Raw genomic sequence first — 18,828 nt, forward strand, 5'->3', positions numbered from 1 at the left:
CCCCATGCTCCTATTTGTGTGCTATATATTCATTCATATTTTTTAGGTGAAATTAGTGAAAAGCAGATTGTCTACCTATGGCAGCAGAAGACTGACATCAGCAGTTTAAGAGATTCTTTCAAGTTTTGGGTCCCTACTCATGAGCAATATTTACATAATGCAAATGGAAACAGCACTGGCCAGAAGAGGCATGCTGACTCTTTTAGTAGAAGTTTTCTAGAGCTTCTAATCAGGCTGTCACTAAAGATGTGTTCTTGGGAAAAATCAGAAAAAATGCAGTTTTGTGTTACTGCAAACATACAGAACAGAACCAACTACTAAATTGGTGAAATTGGTGTTTTGTTTTTATTAGCAATGGAATGACAGGCATCTTATTGTACATTTCAAAGAAAAAGAGCTTCAATCCAATCTGCAAATTTTCATTTTTTTTTCTCTAGTTAGAGTAATTTATTCTTGTATTAGTTTTGTTAGTATACCAGCACCGAAAGGCATAATATTTGTCGTGAGAGTAATACAATTGGTGGTCTTTAGTGTAGCTGGCAAATATGATTCACAAAACATTTCCATGTTACAAATATGTTTCTAACAGGAAAAGTAATTTTTTCCGTAAGACATTGGAAAGATTTTATAATGCATGTAAATAGAGGTTAGTAAGGATTTGGCAGATTTGTGACACATATTAATGTAAATAATTTACAGTGCCTCCTAGTGAATAGTAAGTTTGGTAATCTTGGGTTCAGGTAAAGATTCCTGGATACATTTCTCTGACCCTGACCTCAGGCAGCATGGTTTCTTTGACAAAAACATGTTTTCTCCTGTAGCTGTGGGACAAAAGGACAAAACAACGTATCTTGACCATCTGATCCACTTCTATGTGATCTAAGGTACAATTCACACTCTTAAAGTGGACAGCAAATATAAAATGTGTTTGAACAGGTTTTTCAAAGTAATAAGTTCATACAGCCTTGTAACAGCAAGTCTTGTTAGTCAGCATAGTACTTTTCCAGTATTTTAGAACAGGCATGTAATTACCAGAAAAATGTTTAGAAAGAACAGTACGTTATAGGCACTCATTTGTGCACCTTCCACCATTGTGCTGCTCTGAATGTCTCTATAGCTGATGCTGAAAACAGACACCAAGACTCCCAAAGGTTGCTCTCACAGTCTGGATAGGTATGATGTGAGGAAAATAGATAACTGGATAAATATGCATTTTAAAACTGCACTTTTACTGATAAATATGGAAAGTATATTCATCACCGTGGATGCAAAAACAAGCTTTTTTTTAAAATAAAGTAGTAAACATGGATTCCACAGTATCGTAATGACTACTGCTTGTCCTGGGTTAACACCCAAACCAGTTCTGAAGAGTTACTGACGTGAAAAAATCTGGATGAAATACCACTCTCTTAAATAAAACACTGTATTCTCCTATAGATAAATTGAATCTCCTCTTATAATTGCACGTTGCTTGTACTGCTCTAACCTTTATGTTGAAAATTAACCAGCACTTTGAGTCATCTGGTTTATCTTCATTAAAAATACAGTAAGAGGTTTTAAAATTAATGAAGTCTCAGTTCCTTCTTTGCTGTGAGTACTGTGGTAAAATGATAAAGAAGATTATGTAGTAAACAATATAGTAATGCATATATAGAATATAGCAAAAACATAGTAAATATTTACTTTTTGTTTAAAAAAAATCACCATTTTCCTATAAATTCAATCACTTGAGTATTGATGGTATTTCTCAGTGTCTCCTTCTCCTACTTCTATTACAACAGAACCAAAGAGTCTGTACAGAAATGGAGAATGCCATTTGCAAGGCACTGTTCACAGCATGAATTGCCTTTTACAAACTCGTGATTGAAATGTGGAAGGTAATCAGCATTCCTCACTTGGGAAGAAGGGAGTACCTTTATCTGTAGATGGGAAAAGAAGGGAAATTAATGCACCTGCTGAGTAAAATAATCCTGAGACTGTGCACCGTATGTGCAATAATCAGGAGGTGTTGGGTCACTCTACAGTTTTAGAAAACTTGGGGACGCTGGTGAGAAGTTTGACCACAAAGTACTAGGAATGTCAAGCCACAGAAAGCAGTCTTTGGGACCAGTTTTTTTTCCTCTCAACCATCTCTTGAACATCTGTGTTTTTCCAATAATTTTTTTGTAAGGGTAAGGTACAATAGACAACGATCCCTCTGTGGCGATTTTTCTCCTCCCTGATCTTGAGGGGATGCTAGTTTGAAAAAGCCCTGTATTTTTACATTTCTATAGTTTATTTACTGCCATTTCATCTGGTACTCATAGGAAGGCTGTATGACTGTGGTAGCGCAAGAAACGGTTCCTCCAGGGGATAGATGAGCTCCCTGATACCATCATGCAGGAAACTTCAAGAAGCCCTTCAAACAGCCAGCTATGTTTTCCTTTTAGGATTTGCTGCTGCAGTATTTCCTTTAAATGGTTTACGAATCCTCTGTGTGTCCTGTGGGAGAGCAGAGGCTGCTTCATTAAACCAGTCTTCATGAGGATCCTCACTGTTATCCAACCAGAAATAATCTGCAAGGTGCCATTGTGCAGAGAAGGGCTGCAGAAAAATATATATATAGAGTATGATAAATACAGGTGTCAGCAAAGACATATTAAAAAGAACCTGGCACAGAAAAGCTTCAGAACTGACTGAGACAATGAGGAAGGGCAGGAAGGGCCTAAGAAATGAGAACTGGTTTCAATGAGAATCCATATGAAATTTCATCCACCTCTCAAGAAAAAGCACCCTCTTCAAAGTATCTTCCATTTCTCACGGTCAAAGTAAATAAGCAAATAATAGCTTATACTCCTGCTTGTTGACTTCAGAGGGTCCAGAAAAGGAGTACAAGGGGGACACAGATCTTTTAATGTCCTGCAAGAAGTATTCCCAAATTAATCTGGATGAGGTAAGATTGGTTCTTAATAATTTCCTGCTTTTGTTTTCATAGCAGAGGGGAGCAGCTGAAGAACTGCGATCACCTATACCTGCATTTGCTCTGCATCAAAGAGCTGTGCCGGATGCTTGAACACGAAAATATTTAATTGCTAAAACTTTAATTTACCTTAGCTCTAAAGACACATTTTGTTACTGCCTTTAATTATCCAATCAAAATAAACAGAAGAGTATCTCATGTTAATTTAGGACCTGATTCAGCAAGGTAATTTAATTAAGCACAAGTGTAATTCACAGCCCATTAGAAGTCCTACTGAAACCTACTTTTTGCTGCTTTGCATTCTGCAAAGCTGGTTTTATTTCTCAAGGTTCCAAGACAAGACTATCTTGGTGTATGCTTTTCATTTCAGCTCAAGTTGTCATTAGTGGGGAAAGGCAGGTACGGTTAAGTAGTGAAAAATTTTGCAGATGACTTTGGGAAGAGATGGATTTTGACTTACTTGGGTGGGTCTAAACATCCCACAGGAATCTCTGCTCTCCCCAAAAGGCTGATGAAGCCGTGACGAAGGATTTGCCCGGATGAATTTGTATTAAAAAGCTTCAGAGAAACACTGACATTCGCATTATCTGAGCTGGTGTATTTATTTTTGAGATCCAGCTCAATCAGAGTACGGTTCCCTGGTATGAATAGCTCCGTTATGTTAAAAAGTCACAAATGAATCAATTAGAAGAAACGTGGATAATGTGCCCCCTTACAAGAAATTGTGGATGCACTTCAAGAATCAGCATGTAGTTGGTATATAAATTGAAAATACACAGAGGAAAAATTGTTGTTATCATAGAATCACACAATCATTAAAGTTGGAAAGACCACTAAGATCGTCTAGTTCAACCATCAAGCCATGCCTATGACAGCTCTAGAGCATGTCCCTCAGTGCCTCATCCATCCTTTTCTTGAATATCTCCAGGGATGATGACTCCACCACCTCCCTGGGCAGCCTGCTATAAATACAAGAATGTTATCACTTACCTTTTTTGTTTAAAATAGGGGGCTCTAGGCAACAAAAACTATTAAATTAATGCTATTAAAAGTAGTGCCAGTCATTTAAAATACAGAAGAAACTCAGCCTATGTAACATGTTTTCATTTCAGGAAAATATCTGAACAACTTTCTGCAAGTTTTGGGAAACGTATATCTGTAGCAATGATACAGAAAATGCTGGAAGATTAGCAGTTAAAAACTGGTTTTTTTGTGTGTAATACAAGAATAACCTTCACGTTAAAGGGGAAGGGACATAACCGTTTGCCAGAGGCAGTTTGCCAAATGCCAACGTAGGGTTATGAATGGACTCTAAGAAAGCTCTGAGCTCCTTGTCCTGTGTCCACTGACAGATTTGCTGGGCAACTGGGGTACTTGCACATAGAAGATTTGAAATATGTTTCCATTTTTTATTTATCAATACTTTATTCTGAAAAAGATTTCTCTTTTTTTCAATCATTTCTCTCCTTACCTGCTCCCATTTTCTGTTTCCTCAAAATTTCAAATGGAATTACACGACCTCAGGTGAGTAGAGATGCTTGGAAACATTTTAACTTGGTAGAAGAACATTTAAATGCAAAATTGTTACTTCTAAAAATAAATTTAAAAAAATAATCCTTTAGAAATACCACTGCTATGCTTTTACACAAGAATAAAATCCTTTCAGTTGCTGCCAATATCTTTCTAGGGGACATGAAAAACTTATGATTTGAGTTTGGGAAAAGGAAGACAGTCTCTTTCTGAAGAAATTCGTGATGAAAAAACTCTTACACAGGAAAATAAATACAGTATGGTCAGAGGAAAACGTGAACCATTGACAACGATTCTCTTGGCTTATAACAGAAAGTTGGGAGGTTTTTTTTTGCATTATTACTGATCTTTAAAATACCAGTGAATGTGAAGCCAAAGGTATTAGCTGTTCTTTTTTTTTTTTTAGCTGAACCAGCTTGCTCAGGCTGCTGCTCCGGATCTTTTCAACTACCATATGATGAAAGCAACCTCCTATGGGTGTAGTTCTCTTTGAGTCCCTCCTATCCTGCTGTTCCCAATCAGTAGGAAGCTTTTGCTTGGTTAAGAATGTTTGCTTAGCTTACCTCTTCTGCATCAGGCAAAAAAAACCTTGAGAAACAGCTTGGCAGAACTGATCTCAGGAACAGATCAGCTGGGACACACCTGCTCATGGGTGAGCATTTCCTCTGGGCCCTTTCTCATTATTGAGGAGGATAAGCACAGGACCTGCTGGATCCCACACGTGCTCTCTGCACAGACAGCCTCAGATGGTTGGTTGAAACTGCGGCCAATATGAGGCTTTGTGTGCCAGCCAATGGTTTGCCAAATCTTTTAAAACTGTTCTACTACAGCAAGAATTGCCCCTCACTATGAGAAAGAATTGAGGCCATGGAGAACATCCAGAGAAGGGCAAGGAAACTGTGAAAGGTCTGAAGCACAAGTCTTATGGGAAGCGGCTGAGGGAGCTGGGGTGAGGCTCAGGGGAAACCTTATGGCTCTCTACAACTGCCTGAAAGGAGGTTGTGCCGAGGTGGAGTCAGCCTCTGCTCCCAGGTAACAGTGATAGGAGAGGGAATGACCTTAAGCTATGCCAGGAGTTGGGTATTAGGAAACGTTTATTTTCAGAAAGAGTGGTGATGCTTTGGCACAGGCTGCCCAGGGAGGTGATGGAGTCACTGTCCTTGGAGGTATTCAAGAAATGCAGAGATGTGGCACTGAGAGATGTGGTTAGTGGGCATGGTGGGGATGGATCGACAGTTGGACTGGGTGATCTTAGCGGTCTTTTCCAACCTTAATGATTCTGCAATTCTATGAATTGTATATACATATATTTAAGCGCTGTTGATATGGATGTTGACTGAAGGAAAAGGGAATGTATTTTAAAATAATCAAAATTTTAAGTAGAAAAAAAATACAGAATTTATTTAATTTTTGGCTGTCATCTATGTTTGTCTGCTCAGGATATTTTCCTCAGGAGCTAACTGTCCCTGCAGCAGCCAACACTGAACCACACCACATAACAGGAATAAATGTTAAGCTGTTTAAGATGGTTCAGTTGTACCGTAAACATGCACAAGGACTGCACTTGGGTAACTGCAGGAGGAGTGCCAGGACCTTTCTGAATCACTTGTTTCCATTTAGCTGTTCCTGTGTATGGGAGCATTCTGTGTCTCACTCTGTAAAAGGGCTGTGGTAGTGGGGAAAGAACTGGAAATGGTGGGGGCTGCAGGAACATCTGCCAGGACATGGAGCCCTTGCAGAAGATGCTGAATCAAAGGCACCAAGAATAAACTGTGCATTGATTTGTCATTTCTCCTAGATTATTTCACACCTTAATTTTGTGTAGGTCCTTATCCCTTGATCGGAACAAATTTACTTCATCTAAAAGGATTTACAGTGATCTCTATAGATCTGAAACCCTAGCCCTGCTCCCCAGGGTGATTGACTTAGTGCTTGTAAAAACTGTCATTCACTTGTTTCTCACTTGCCCTCCAGATTTAGCTCCTGCTGTGCTGGCAGACATACACTGTGTATGCAGACACCTGTGTATTCTGCTAATGGGAACGTGGTCATGTACAACTCATGGATGCCTGTGTTGGTCTGGACAGCTGTAGGTCTGTCCTTAGAGAAATGACCTAGATACTTTCACAACTTCCTTCATTTCTTTTCTTCCTCTTTGTTCCTTTGCTTTTATTTCTAACAATGTTACTGTGTTTCCCACTAGAATGCAAACTCGATGCCTTGTATTTTGCATTTTGCTGCCCCATGTTTACATAAACTCTAGATACTTTACATTCCTATTCAGTGTATTTCATCTGTGTTTCCAGAGCAAGTGATGTATCCAAGGTCAGTGATAGGACAAGAGGGAATGGCCTTAAGCTGTGCCAGAGGAGGTTCAGGTTGGATATTAGGAAGAATTTCTTCTCAGAAGGAGTGGTGATGCAGTGGCACAGGCTGCCCTGGGAGGTGGTGGAGTCGCTGCCCCTGGAGGTGTAGAAGAAAAGGGTGGATGTGGTCCTGAGGGACATGGTCTAGACCTTTCACAATGGGTTCATGGTTGGACTGGATTATCTTAGTGTTCTTTCCAACCTTAATGATTCTATGATTCTAATGTGAGAGTTGATCACTCCATGGAAACCATGAGGTCTCTTATTTTAGCTGTGCTGAGCAGAGAACATTTCTGGGTCAGGGGTGGGAACCCAGCACATTTCCCAACAGCTGGAAGAGCAGGCCGAGACAAAGACAGGCAAACCACTAATGAGCTCATAACAGCAAACAGAAAAGAGGAAGATCAGAGTGAAGCAGCTTGAAGCTGAGGGCCAGGTGGGCACCAGAAGGAAGTACTGAGCACTCTCTTGCTTTGGCCATGAGGGAAGGCAACTTCAGAGCAAATACTTACATGTGTATGAGCAATGTATGGCTATCAGATTGAGATTATTTTTTCAGAAAGTAGCCAAACCATATCGTACAAATCCATAATTCCTGATACAGTAAAAGTCACAGCAGGAGTGCTGGCTCACTTGTGTCTCTGGCACTTCTTGGTCTTCATTGAGCTTAATGTTGTCTATGGGGCCGAAGGGTGTGGAACAAACTACTCCTTTCTTCTTAACTGCTCCTCACACATCTGCAGACTTCTGTAAAGCACTTTGAGAGTTGCTCTTTGGCTCCCCAGAGTGAACAGCCCTTGTCCTTCAGCCTTTTCTAATAAGCCACCTTCCCAAGACCCCTCAGCATCCTTGTTCCTGTTCTTTTCCACCCTGTGTGTATTGCATCCTCCTGAATTTCTGGTGCCTGCAGCCAAGTCACATGCTTCCCACCACTGAGCTGAATGCCAGTGGCGTGCCATGTGCTTTACAGATGATACTGTCGTTTATTTGTTTATTTTTCCCAGAATGGTTTCCATTTTTTCCCAGCAGCATGATATTGTTGACTCATACCTACAATTTAATGCGTTATAGCTCATTAGAGAAATGATTGAGGGTTGAGTGGTTCGGGGTGTTGTTTTGTTTTTTACTTACAGCAGCCAGAAGTGCTGTAGGATCACTGGTAGATCCAGCTTATTCAATTTATAGATTTTCTCAGTTCTGAGATTGAAAAGCCACATTCACAAAGTACCTCACAATTTCATGAATGTCAATAGGACTGCAGTGGGCTATCAGAAGTGTTGCACTGTTTCTTCTTTGAATCAGTACCAGTGAGAGGTTTGTGCTTTACTTCAGCTTTGTCCATCATCAGTGAATAATTTACATTGTAATTGGTTGTACCAGGTCCAAAGACAGTCTTGGAAAGTGTAGGTCAAATCTGGTATTTTTCTGCCCAGCTTATTTCAGAGAAACACAAATTCCTCTAGCTACAGGCCCTTTGCTGTCCCTGTTACAAGAGTCTGAACTTATCAGTTATCAGTCTGCCAAAGCATTTTTGCGCATGTCAGCAAATCCACGCTGACTGAAGGCTCGGTTTTGCTATACAGGTTGAAAACTGCCTACAGTTTCCTTTATAGGTCTACACTGAATCCATTATGTAGTGAGAAATAACTGAGAGTAGAAGTCCTGTGAAGCTGTAACTTGTGTCCGGGCTGCTGCACTTCAAAAGCATGGGCAGGAAGAAAAGGTATGTTTTTCCTTTTTAACACAGTTTGAAAACAGATGAGTACTTAATCTCCTGAGACTTAACATATGTTAGCACGAAGCAGTCAGCTTGCATGCTTGTTGCCCGTTTCATGACTACAAGCTGAAAATATTTTGACATCACTAGCCAAAGTTTGATAAAGCTCATTATTGTCAGAAAAGCACCCAGGATACTTGCCACGTTGGCTGCCTTTCAGTGCAACCCACTGAATATCATGGAGCTCCCCACTCAGATGTTTCCAGAGACCATTTTGTGAGCACGTATAACAACTTGGCAAAGTTTCCTTCCACTGAAAATGCATATGTCTGCATAAATCCCAGGGTACTTTTCCTCTCTCTGTAATTTTCTTCTTAGGAAACTGTTCAATACACGGAGTATATCTTCTACACACATTCAAATGGTAAAAAGAAAGAAAACAACAAAAAAATCTTCCAACAGCTCATTTTCAGCTCATGTTTTACGTTTCAAATAAGTTTGTGGGTGTCGCAACAGCTGTGGACTGTACAAAGCAAAGCAGAAGTCTCTCTTGGTTTAGTCTGTGGTGTGATTTTGCTCATTCTTCCACTGCTTCCTGAGCGCAGCATGTCCCTGTGTTGTTTGAGCGAGATACCAGTGAGCTGGCTGCTCTTCCCCCAGCACTGCTCTCAGCCATGCCTCCCCCTGCAGACAGCAACTTCTGTGATAAAGACAAGTTTTTGGCTCTCAGCATTCATCAAAAAGCACCATTCCTCTAACAAATATGTTCAAGTGGGATCTCTGATATGTGTCCAATTTGTCTCCTGCACAACACTCTTTTTAGTTTGCTGTTTTAATGCAGTGGGATTGGAAATAACCAGACTAACACCATGTGGATGAGCACACAGTATAGACACCAGAACGTTTCGAAAGTGCATTATTATCTGTGTTGCACAGATGAAGCAGCCCACGAGAGAGAGCTTTTTAGCTGCTTTTGTAGCTTTCTTCTCTCTCTTGTGTACTCCTAGTGGAACTAGAGTCTCACTCTTATTCCAGAGATCTTTCACTCTGGCCAACTCTACAGGGGAGTGGGGGTCTTAGCTGGGCTGAGGTGGATGCTAGGCAAAAATGAAGAACCAGAGATTCTGATCTCTTACTGGCAACGAGAAAAGTCTGTTAACAGCTCAGCAGCCATTAGACCTGGAGGTCAGATTGGAACTGAATAACTGCAAAGGCTGCCGATGTGGAATTATGCTAGAATGGGTATTTCTAAGTTAGGGGGGCAAAAGCCTCTACCAATAAAGAATAGGGTTGTTTCAGTTCTTAGGACATTTAATGATGTACGGGCACATAGTAACTGCACAAAAAATACAGGCTGAAAAAACATAAGCTTAGTTTGGAAGCTGCTCTCCAGCTAAATTATGGGGTTTTGATCCTGACCTAAACTGATCCCACATGTTCCTGTATTCTCCCAGCGTTTGAGTGCACAGTAAATCAACCATAGCTTTTGCTTTTTATTGCAGAGAATGAACAGAAGAGTTAGGAAACTTTGGCATCTGTTTATCACATGGTTTAGGATTGGTTGATATCTTTTTAGCTTTAAGGTTTAAAAGAAGTTCAGAACAGGTATACAGGATCAAAACATCTCTGTCAGCAGCCACAATAGTCAGCTGGCATCAGTTTACGGAAAGTAGTTTGAGGTTCCCCAAAACGCTCACATTTCAGAAACATCCAGTGCCTCCACAGAGAAAAATGCTATTACTGATCCTACAATATTAACAGGTTCTGCTCACAAATATTTTATGTTATTGACTACACAAAGTAGTAGTATTGTAGTAATGAACAATGAAGAAAAATATATCAAGCAATTTTCTTGCTAGTAGTACCTAACGTTTTAAAGCAACAGCTGTTGTATGATGCAGTATGCTGCTTCTGCTTAAAATTGTGCATATTCACTTCTCCTCTTCTAAGGCCATCTCACTTCTCTTTTCTTGCTCCTTGTTGCACCAACTTCAGTGGTCTCATTACAAGCATCTGTTCTGCAGCATGGATCTTAGCCTTCCCATCTCAGCTCTGAGGCTCTTTGTGTTTCTGTTCATGGGCACATTTTTGTACCCCAATCCCTGCTCACCCGCTATCCAGACCTCATTGTTCTTACATTTTTTGTTCTGTGTTTCAAGTCTGTGTCTGATACCTTCTTCCTATTTATTCATTGTCTTCTTTTTGCAGGTTCCTTTTTTTCTATTTTTGCCTTGAGAGCTGGTATTTATACTCTCTAACTGTGGTGTTAATGTATAGCTAAGCATTCTTCTTGGACTCAGCTTTCCCAGTGGACTGGCTTCCCCCTTTGCAGCATCAGTCTTACAGCAGGTCTTTGCGAGCCAGCTGCCCACACAGCCCCATTGTCATGTGGGCTGTAGAGTCAGTTTGTCGGAAGTCTCACATAGTAATTACCAGGTAATAAAAGTTAACTGCCCCATAAAGCCACATGGAAGAACCACGCTATTGCTGGCTTGTCTTACCCAGCTGTCCCTCTTCCTGCCTGCCTGATTTTTGGGCGGGGGGATAACTAACTGAGGACCTTTTGGTCCTCTTCTATATGTTTCTGTGATAAGAGCACTGGTGTCTCATCTGTGGGCTGCCAGGCTCAGAGGACTTCTCTAACACACTGGGCTGTAAGAAGTGAATCTGAACTAAATAATTCCTACTTTACTTATTAGGAAAAGAAAAGGAAAAAAAAAAAGGCAGGAGATACAGAAGGCATGCCAAAGTTATCCTCTAACACTAAGATGCTTTCTAGGTGTCTGGAAAAATGCTTCACCCACTGATGCTGCAAAGCACTGCCACACTAAAACAGCCAGTGCAATGTGAAGATGTCCACCATGGACTAAACAGCAGCCCCACTACATTGGCCATGACTCAAGCTGGCAGAATGAGTTCTACTTCTCTGCTCCACTAAGGGTATATAACAGCTTTATGGAGAAATGGAAAATGTCTCCTTTCTGCCAACTTGCTAACAGAATATCTATCCCCATTGTATCTCTTTAATTTTTTATTACTGTAGTGCCTCCCAGTACCTTGTTTTATCAAATGTGTTTTCTGTCTCATGTTTTACTTCTCAATGAGATAACAATCCTATTTGTTCGCTGTTGTTTTCTGTTTTGTGTGTTTGTTTTTTACATTCTCCTTTTTTTTTACAACTAAGTAACTGATATTCCTGTCTTCCTCAGGGAGCATCTTGGGGGAGCAAGTATATCTGCACAGCGTTCCTGAGAGATTTGTGAAGGAGTTTAAGCTGGTACAGAAGACTATTAAAATGGTGAGTGGGAAACCGGGGAAGGAAGGCTGCTGAGTTGTGCAGTCAGACAGCCAGAAAGGATCTTAAGATGGCATTAAATCTGTTTTCCTGCCCTAAAGCAGGAGATTTGCACTAATATTACAAAACAAAATGAACAAAAACCAACCAAAAAACAACCCAACTTGTTTAAGCAATGAAGACAACAGTGCAGCTTTATTAGGCAACTGCTTGCTAGAACTGCCAAAAGATTTACCTTAATATTGAGTCTAAGTATTCTAGGCTGTCATTTATATAATTTCTGGCCTTACTCCCTGGTGGGCATGGAGAACATAAACGTGTTCTTTTTTGCAGCAGCAGCATTTTAGGTTCTTCAAGACTTATCTGCCCTCACTTGTCCACTTTTCTTCAGGCTGAAAATCTCTGATATAGTCAGTCTTTCCTCAGAGTTTGCATCATCCAATGATTTTTTTTCTGTCTTCTGGCTTTTCCCCCCATTAAACCACGTCTTTGGTCCTGTGGGGAGACAGGAGTTGGACTTGATGATTCATATGGTCTCCTTCCAACTCGGGATAGTCTTCAGTCTTTGCAGTACAGTACGTGAAAGTGGACACAGTACTGTAGCTGAGGGTTTCTACTGAGGCTGCTGAGATGAGCATGGAGATAGCTTCCCTTGCAAGTTGTGTTCCCATTTATACAGCTCAGTGTGGTATCTGAAGCTTTTTGCAATGTGATATTGTTCATGCCTGTCCTGTCTGTGGTCCACTATAACCTGTGTATCAATTTCTAAGGAACTGAAGTATGAAGTAGTTTAGCCTGTACCAGCACTGCCAGTCCATCTCTCCCTCTTTCTACCTGTTTTCTACTGTCTGGGAGTTTAGCCTTGTTCTTTAAAGAAAAACAACCTATTTGGGATAGTGCAAGAAGAGTTCAGTTTCTTTCCTCTTGTACCACTGATTTTCTGGGAGTGGAGAAAGAGAAAAGCAACAACTTGGGGAGTGTCTCAATGTGGAAGGTGCTTTCAGAACGAAGGAGATATTTTCAATCCTTTTTGTGGGATTAATCATTTTAGTGCCAGTAATGCCTGCAGACATGTCAAGGTCTCCCCTTGGTAGGAGGGATCAGAGCTAAGCATTCAGAGTGCTGGAATCAAAACCATGAGCCTCTTGCATGGCTGCACATGGCCATTCTGCTTTTAGTTAAAAACCAATGAGCTGTTACACTGAAATCTAGGCAAGGGAACTCTGAAGGCAAAACGCACGAGAATGCCTTGATTAATAGCATCCCAAAATGACAATGGCTGTTTTATAGTCTTTATAAGGATTGCGGTGTTTCTCATATACTAAAAGAACACGATGTGGTTACAATTAATGGAGAGGCTCTTCGCTGAAGTTGTTGACTCTAGGAAAGAACCCAAGGGTTTCTCAGGCTCTTCAGTTGTAAAACTAACCAAATACATCTAGGACTGCCTTGCTCACTCCATGGCGTCTTTCAAAGCTGTAGTTAGCAGATACCTAATGATTTGCTGCTGTAGCATGTGGATCAGATGGCTCAAATACTTACTCTAGGTCCCTGACTCTTTTTCTCCATGCAAGAGAGAATTATTAGATTTTAATGTTTAGAAACAGTTTTCTTCAGTTGCCTTCCTTCAACACTTCATTGTTTTCCAGCATTCTGGCTGCTAGACTGAGTCTTCTCTAGTATCTTCAGCAGCAGGGTGCATCTACAATTTGGGAGAGAGTCCTTGCTTCATTAAGCTTTCTTTTTCTGGTTTTCGTTTTCTTTTTCTTTTCTTTCTTTTTTAATTCTTTCTTCTTTCTTTTATTTTTCTCTTGTAGAAGGTTTGCCTGAAGGTAATACTTACACTAATATTGGTGGGAAAATTAAATTTACTGTAGTCCCTGTCATAGAGCCTATTGATGGACTTAGGAAGAGATTCTCCTCTGCACCATCTTTTTGTCAATTGTCCCCATCCCTTTGAGTCTTCATCAAAGCTACAGTGTTCATTTTGCTCCAGTAAAACTGTGTTATCCTGATCTGAGTGTTACAGAAAATCAGATGTCTAATGCATTAAACGGGGTTATCCCATTGGTAACTGTAAAGGAGCAAATGGCAGAGTAACATCATTACTCTCCTTGCACTTCATGATTGCAACTGTCTCATGGCTTCACAGTGGACCTTGCAAGCACAGGACAGAATCTAGGAAGGCTCCACCTTCAGGTGTAAAAGGGGTTCAGCAACTTCATGAGCAGAGAAGGGGAAGAATAGTTAGGAGTCTGGATCCCTGACACTTTCCTGGTACGACAAACTTTTCTGCCAGGCCATGAAGTGCAATGCCAGCAAAGATGCAGATGTGATTTAGCCTTATGAGCCCAGTGTACAGCACTTGGTTCTCTGTGCTGACTTTGCTTTCTCACTCCCAATATTTATATTCACATTCCTGCCTGCAATGACTGAGCAGGCAAATAATTACATAACTGTATGGTGGCTATAGAAGGCATTTTCAAAATGCCCAACTGGAGCAGTCAGGATTAAATTACCAACATTTCTTAAATGTTTGAATGTGTGAGTAGCACAACTATTTGCCATTTAACCTAACAGAAATGCAGTATAATGGCAGTATGAAAAGACTGGAAATTCAGCAAGTGATGGAGCAGGAATAGCACTCATCAGCTCAGGGTGGAAGTTGTAGGCGGGGTCGGGTGTTCAGCAGCAAGCCCTCTCGTGCACTCTGCAGGACCAGGGAAGGCAATGAGTGGCCCTTCTGCCATTAATGCCTTTTTGGATGAAGGTTGTAACATTTAACAATGTCCAGCAAGGTGTCTCATCTAGGAGAAGAGTATGTCTGTCAGGATTTCTTCCTAGACCAAAGTGATCCCACAGCATTCCTATTTTTGTCCATCCACATTATTCTACAGACATTGCTTCTGTAGTCTTTGTTAAGCACATTCAAAAACTTTAAATATTAGCTTTGACAATAATTTCACATTGAGTGTGCTTGAGCTGAGCTTGCTTAAAAAAATTTCCTTATCACTTTCCACTGTAGAGAGTAAATATTCAGGTAAGAATAAAATACAGAGCTAAATCAAAGATAAATATCTCTCTGTCAGGTATTTTGCCTCACGGCTGGTTGTTCCTGAAGACTGTTCAAAGACATTTTTTTTGAGAAATACCTGCATGACTTCAGATTTGAGAACAAAGGTACATCCAGACAATAAATACCACTAACGTATTACAAGCAGCTTCTGTTGCACATACCTGAAACAGATTTCTTCCTCGCATCAGTGATTTTCTAGAGATATTTCTCAGTGGGCTTGAACTGAATGTTCAACAGGTTTTGAATGAGAAAAAAAAAAGTGTCAGGGGAGGTCAGCATGTGTTGTAAGAGTGTCTGTTTTATAACAGTCATGGTTGTCACAATAAATATGATTAACTTGTTCTTCATTGCCAGCCACTCTCTTAATTCTTCGTAGGGTGGCAAAGATGAATAGGGAGAAAGCTTCATCGTTCTGAAAAGCTGTGAATTTAAATAGTTTCAATCACATAGTTGCAGGCAGTTGACTGAATCAGACTAGTGAGATCTGACCAGTAGTGCTTTCCTTAGCAATGATTTTTAATGTGCCAGCCTCACTTTTCCATTAGCACAGTCCCATTTCTTTCAATGATCAAAAGAAAAATAGGAATACTTTTTTCCTTTAGCAATTTTTTTTTAGTCTATGGGCACTGAGTAATTCATACAAGTTATGCAGTTTATAGAAGATAGGTATTACTTTTGTTCCAGGTTCCCCCAAAATACACATTAACATTAATGTCCTTGAGTCTGCCCTGTCACTACCACCCAAGCACTTATAAATCACTTTCACTTATACATATTTTTAAACTTAGCTTGATTTTAGACAAAACTACAATGAACTGTAACCAGCAGGCTCTGTAAGGCATGCTTAAAATAAACTGACACTATTGGTCATCCTCCACAGATTTTCTCTGTTGAGCCGCTGCTCTGACGTCTGCCTGGTTTGGTCAGTGTCGATTTGGTCTTGTTGAACTGCTCTTAGTTATTTTTCACTGCCATCCATCTTGCCCATCAGATGTTGTTTATCTGGAGTGACGATTGCTTACCCATTAATTAGCAAAGTGACTTAGATGCATGGTTTTTTGTAGGTCTGTCTGTTTTTAAAGAGGCCCGGACATTGCTGGGTTAAGTTGCATTCCTAGCTCTGCTCTTTGGATGTCTGTTAGGTAACAAGTGTAAATTTGGGGCTGTAACTTACAAGTGATCATGAAATTTGTTTGCAGAAGTAAGCAGATGGTCAACATGGGCAGGCAGAGTTGAAATACAATGTCTACCCTTTCTCAATAAGTCAGTTTGTGACTTAAAAATGCTATGGAAGTAGTTAAGGATTTGTGTTTTTTATACTGTGACCCTTGAAAACTCTCCAAACTTTACATTGGGTCGCATGCTATGATCAGCAGAGTTATGGATGGCACAGTCAATTTATCTAAACTGACTGGAAAAAAAGACTAATGTCTGTGCTTGAGGATCGACATGTGAGGATTTGGCAAATCAACCTCAAAATATGGAAAAGCTATATTCCCTGCCTCAGTGAACAAGATTTGTTGTTGCTTCAGTACAGTATCTGGACTATGTACAGATGCTTACTGAAATTAGATGTGGTCATGTGAAGTATTAAATACATAACTTGTGTAGTATTTCAGATCCCATTTGGATGTGATATCGAAATTATTATTTGGAACCAACCATGAGATACAATTCACAGAAAACTAGTATTAAAGAAAAAAGACACATTATTTGATTGGATTTTGCAAGAATAAGTAAATAAAGAAGTAAATAAATAACGCTTAAGAGACAATATGAATATACCTGGTGGCAATGCCAGTGCCAAACACCGTGTCTCCAACCTGCCACAGCCTGTCTGATTTTGGCAGAGGATGATGATTTGCCATAGTCTGAAGTATTGGAGATGGATTTTTATGTTTGCTTATTTGCTTTTTCTTTTGTTTTAACCTTACACAAAGCTTTATAAATAACAAATGTGACTGATGGTGGTGCAGTTTTCCATGAATCATGAAGTATCTAAGTAATTTCTATTAGTAGAGATATCATCTATCAGTCAAGCAGATCTTACTGCTCTATTGGTTTATTCAGACAATTTTTCATTGACTGAATTAGAGGAAAATGTCTTGTAGGCAGGATCTTCTTGCTTTAAAGATGTTTGTAATTCTTACTATGACAGCTTCCCCAGAATGATCTGTTTAGTATCTGTTTAAAAATAACAAGAAAATCCAGGGCCTAAATGGATAGTGAGAGTCAATTAATTACCTTGAGCTATAAGGAAAGTAACTCCCAATGGAATAATTTAGGCTATCAGCATGCAGCCTGTGGCTGAGGGACTGAATCTTGCAGTGTGTCTGCAGCTGGGAACACAGCAGTAGAAACTGCCTGAACACCTGTACTCCGCCAGAGCTCACACCTTGCAAGTAAACAGGTATGGTCAGGCAAAGGCTGACAAAAGGGAGCTGAGAGGTGCTTGGCTTGAGCAGGCACTTTCTGTTCAAGTCTGCTAGCTCCTGTTGAAGTCCTCGGGCAAAACTAGTTGTAATACCTCACACTTCCAAAGAAGTAATGTATGCCTGGGATCTTGCAACTTTTCTTGAAAGGGAAAGGCTGAAATTCCTGCTGCTGTAGAATAACTGAATTCAGTATTTTCCGTCCCTTCAGGCCAAGGTTTTTAACTGAAAGAGAAAACTGGCAGATATTCCTAGCATTTGGAATGTACCGGTCCCTAAGTTACAAGATGGGACACAGAAGAGTGACACAACTGTGTTTGCAGGAGAGTGGGTGAGGTGAGCTGGAGTCTTTCAGCTTGCTTGCAAAGGTCAAGCAGTAAACAAGAAAATATGAAACTGCCTTATAATTTGCAAAATAGCTGTTGAAATGTTGATGTATCATGGTCAAAGACTGTTGTAATGCTGAGAGTTTGGCTGTTTGTGCTGAATGAGAGGAATGGGCTGCTTGTGACTTCATAACCAGCCCTCTGCATCCGACCTGCTGGCCAGTCTCCTTCATCAGCCTTGGAGATGGATCAGCAGTTCCAGCTGAAGTTGAGACAGGTTTTAATCACCTTAATTTTCTATGAGATCTATGAGCACTGAGAGCTGGCTGGAAGAAAAAGATTCACGGTGGTGCCCTCATGCACAGAAGCAGTGTCAGAAACCATCAGTAACATTGAGGGTTTGACGGGAGCTGCGGTGCCAGCCCACGTCTCCAGCACCGGACTGACCACTGCAGGTATCTGCAGGCAGGGGCACTGCAAAGAGAGCAGATGGTCTGCTAACTTTGCTGCTTGTGGAATAGACTTTTATCACTGGAATTAGGGGATAGCCTCATGGGTAGATTTTTTTTTTTTTTTTTTTTTTTTTGCCTCAGCACTTCCAGGGCAAGATTCCTCTCACTGATCTAGTTTTCAAATTAGATATCAGTTTGCCCTGTGCATAATTTTTAGTTCTTTTTTTCTGACCTAGGATCACTGCTGCAGAAGATTTATTATCATAAGTATGACTGGGGAATCCAGGGTTTTCTTTCTTTCTGTTAAGAACATTTATTGTATGTATACACATAATGTTAGTGGAGTGAGGGCATAACTAGTACATGTGTATTGCCTACTGGGATCAAAACATAGCCAGGCTGGTGTTTTACTGTCTTTGTGTATGTTTTACGACTCTTTTAAGCTGTTGTCAGTTGACTTTGAAGATGGTCAGAGGCTGAAATACCAAGTAACAATTCTGTGAGCAATCTTCCAGCATACTGCAGCTGGAGAAGATAACACGACAGCTTACTTTCTTAATTCCTGGCATGTCTCTGCAGAGTGGACATCATTCTAGAAAAATACACCTTCTGATAAATCCACGAATATAGAGCCAAGTTGCAGCCAGCAAACTCCAACTGTCACGCTCAAGCAGA

General features: G+C 40.4%; 1 long non-coding RNA gene across 1 annotated transcript in view; it reads right to left on the reverse strand.

The window, feature by feature from the left end:
- LOC110398058 overlaps positions 323-18,828 on the reverse strand; it is a 38,599-nt gene continuing 20,093 nt past the window's right edge. The window contains exon 7 of the long non-coding RNA XR_002438172.1: positions 323-2,583. This is a non-coding gene — a long non-coding RNA (uncharacterized LOC110398058). The remainder of the gene's footprint in view (positions 2,584-18,828) is intronic.

This window comes from Numida meleagris, chromosome 4, assembly GCF_002078875.1.
Source record: "Numida meleagris isolate 19003 breed g44 Domestic line chromosome 4, NumMel1.0, whole genome shotgun sequence".
Lineage (NCBI taxonomy): Eukaryota > Metazoa > Chordata > Aves > Galliformes > Numididae > Numida > Numida meleagris.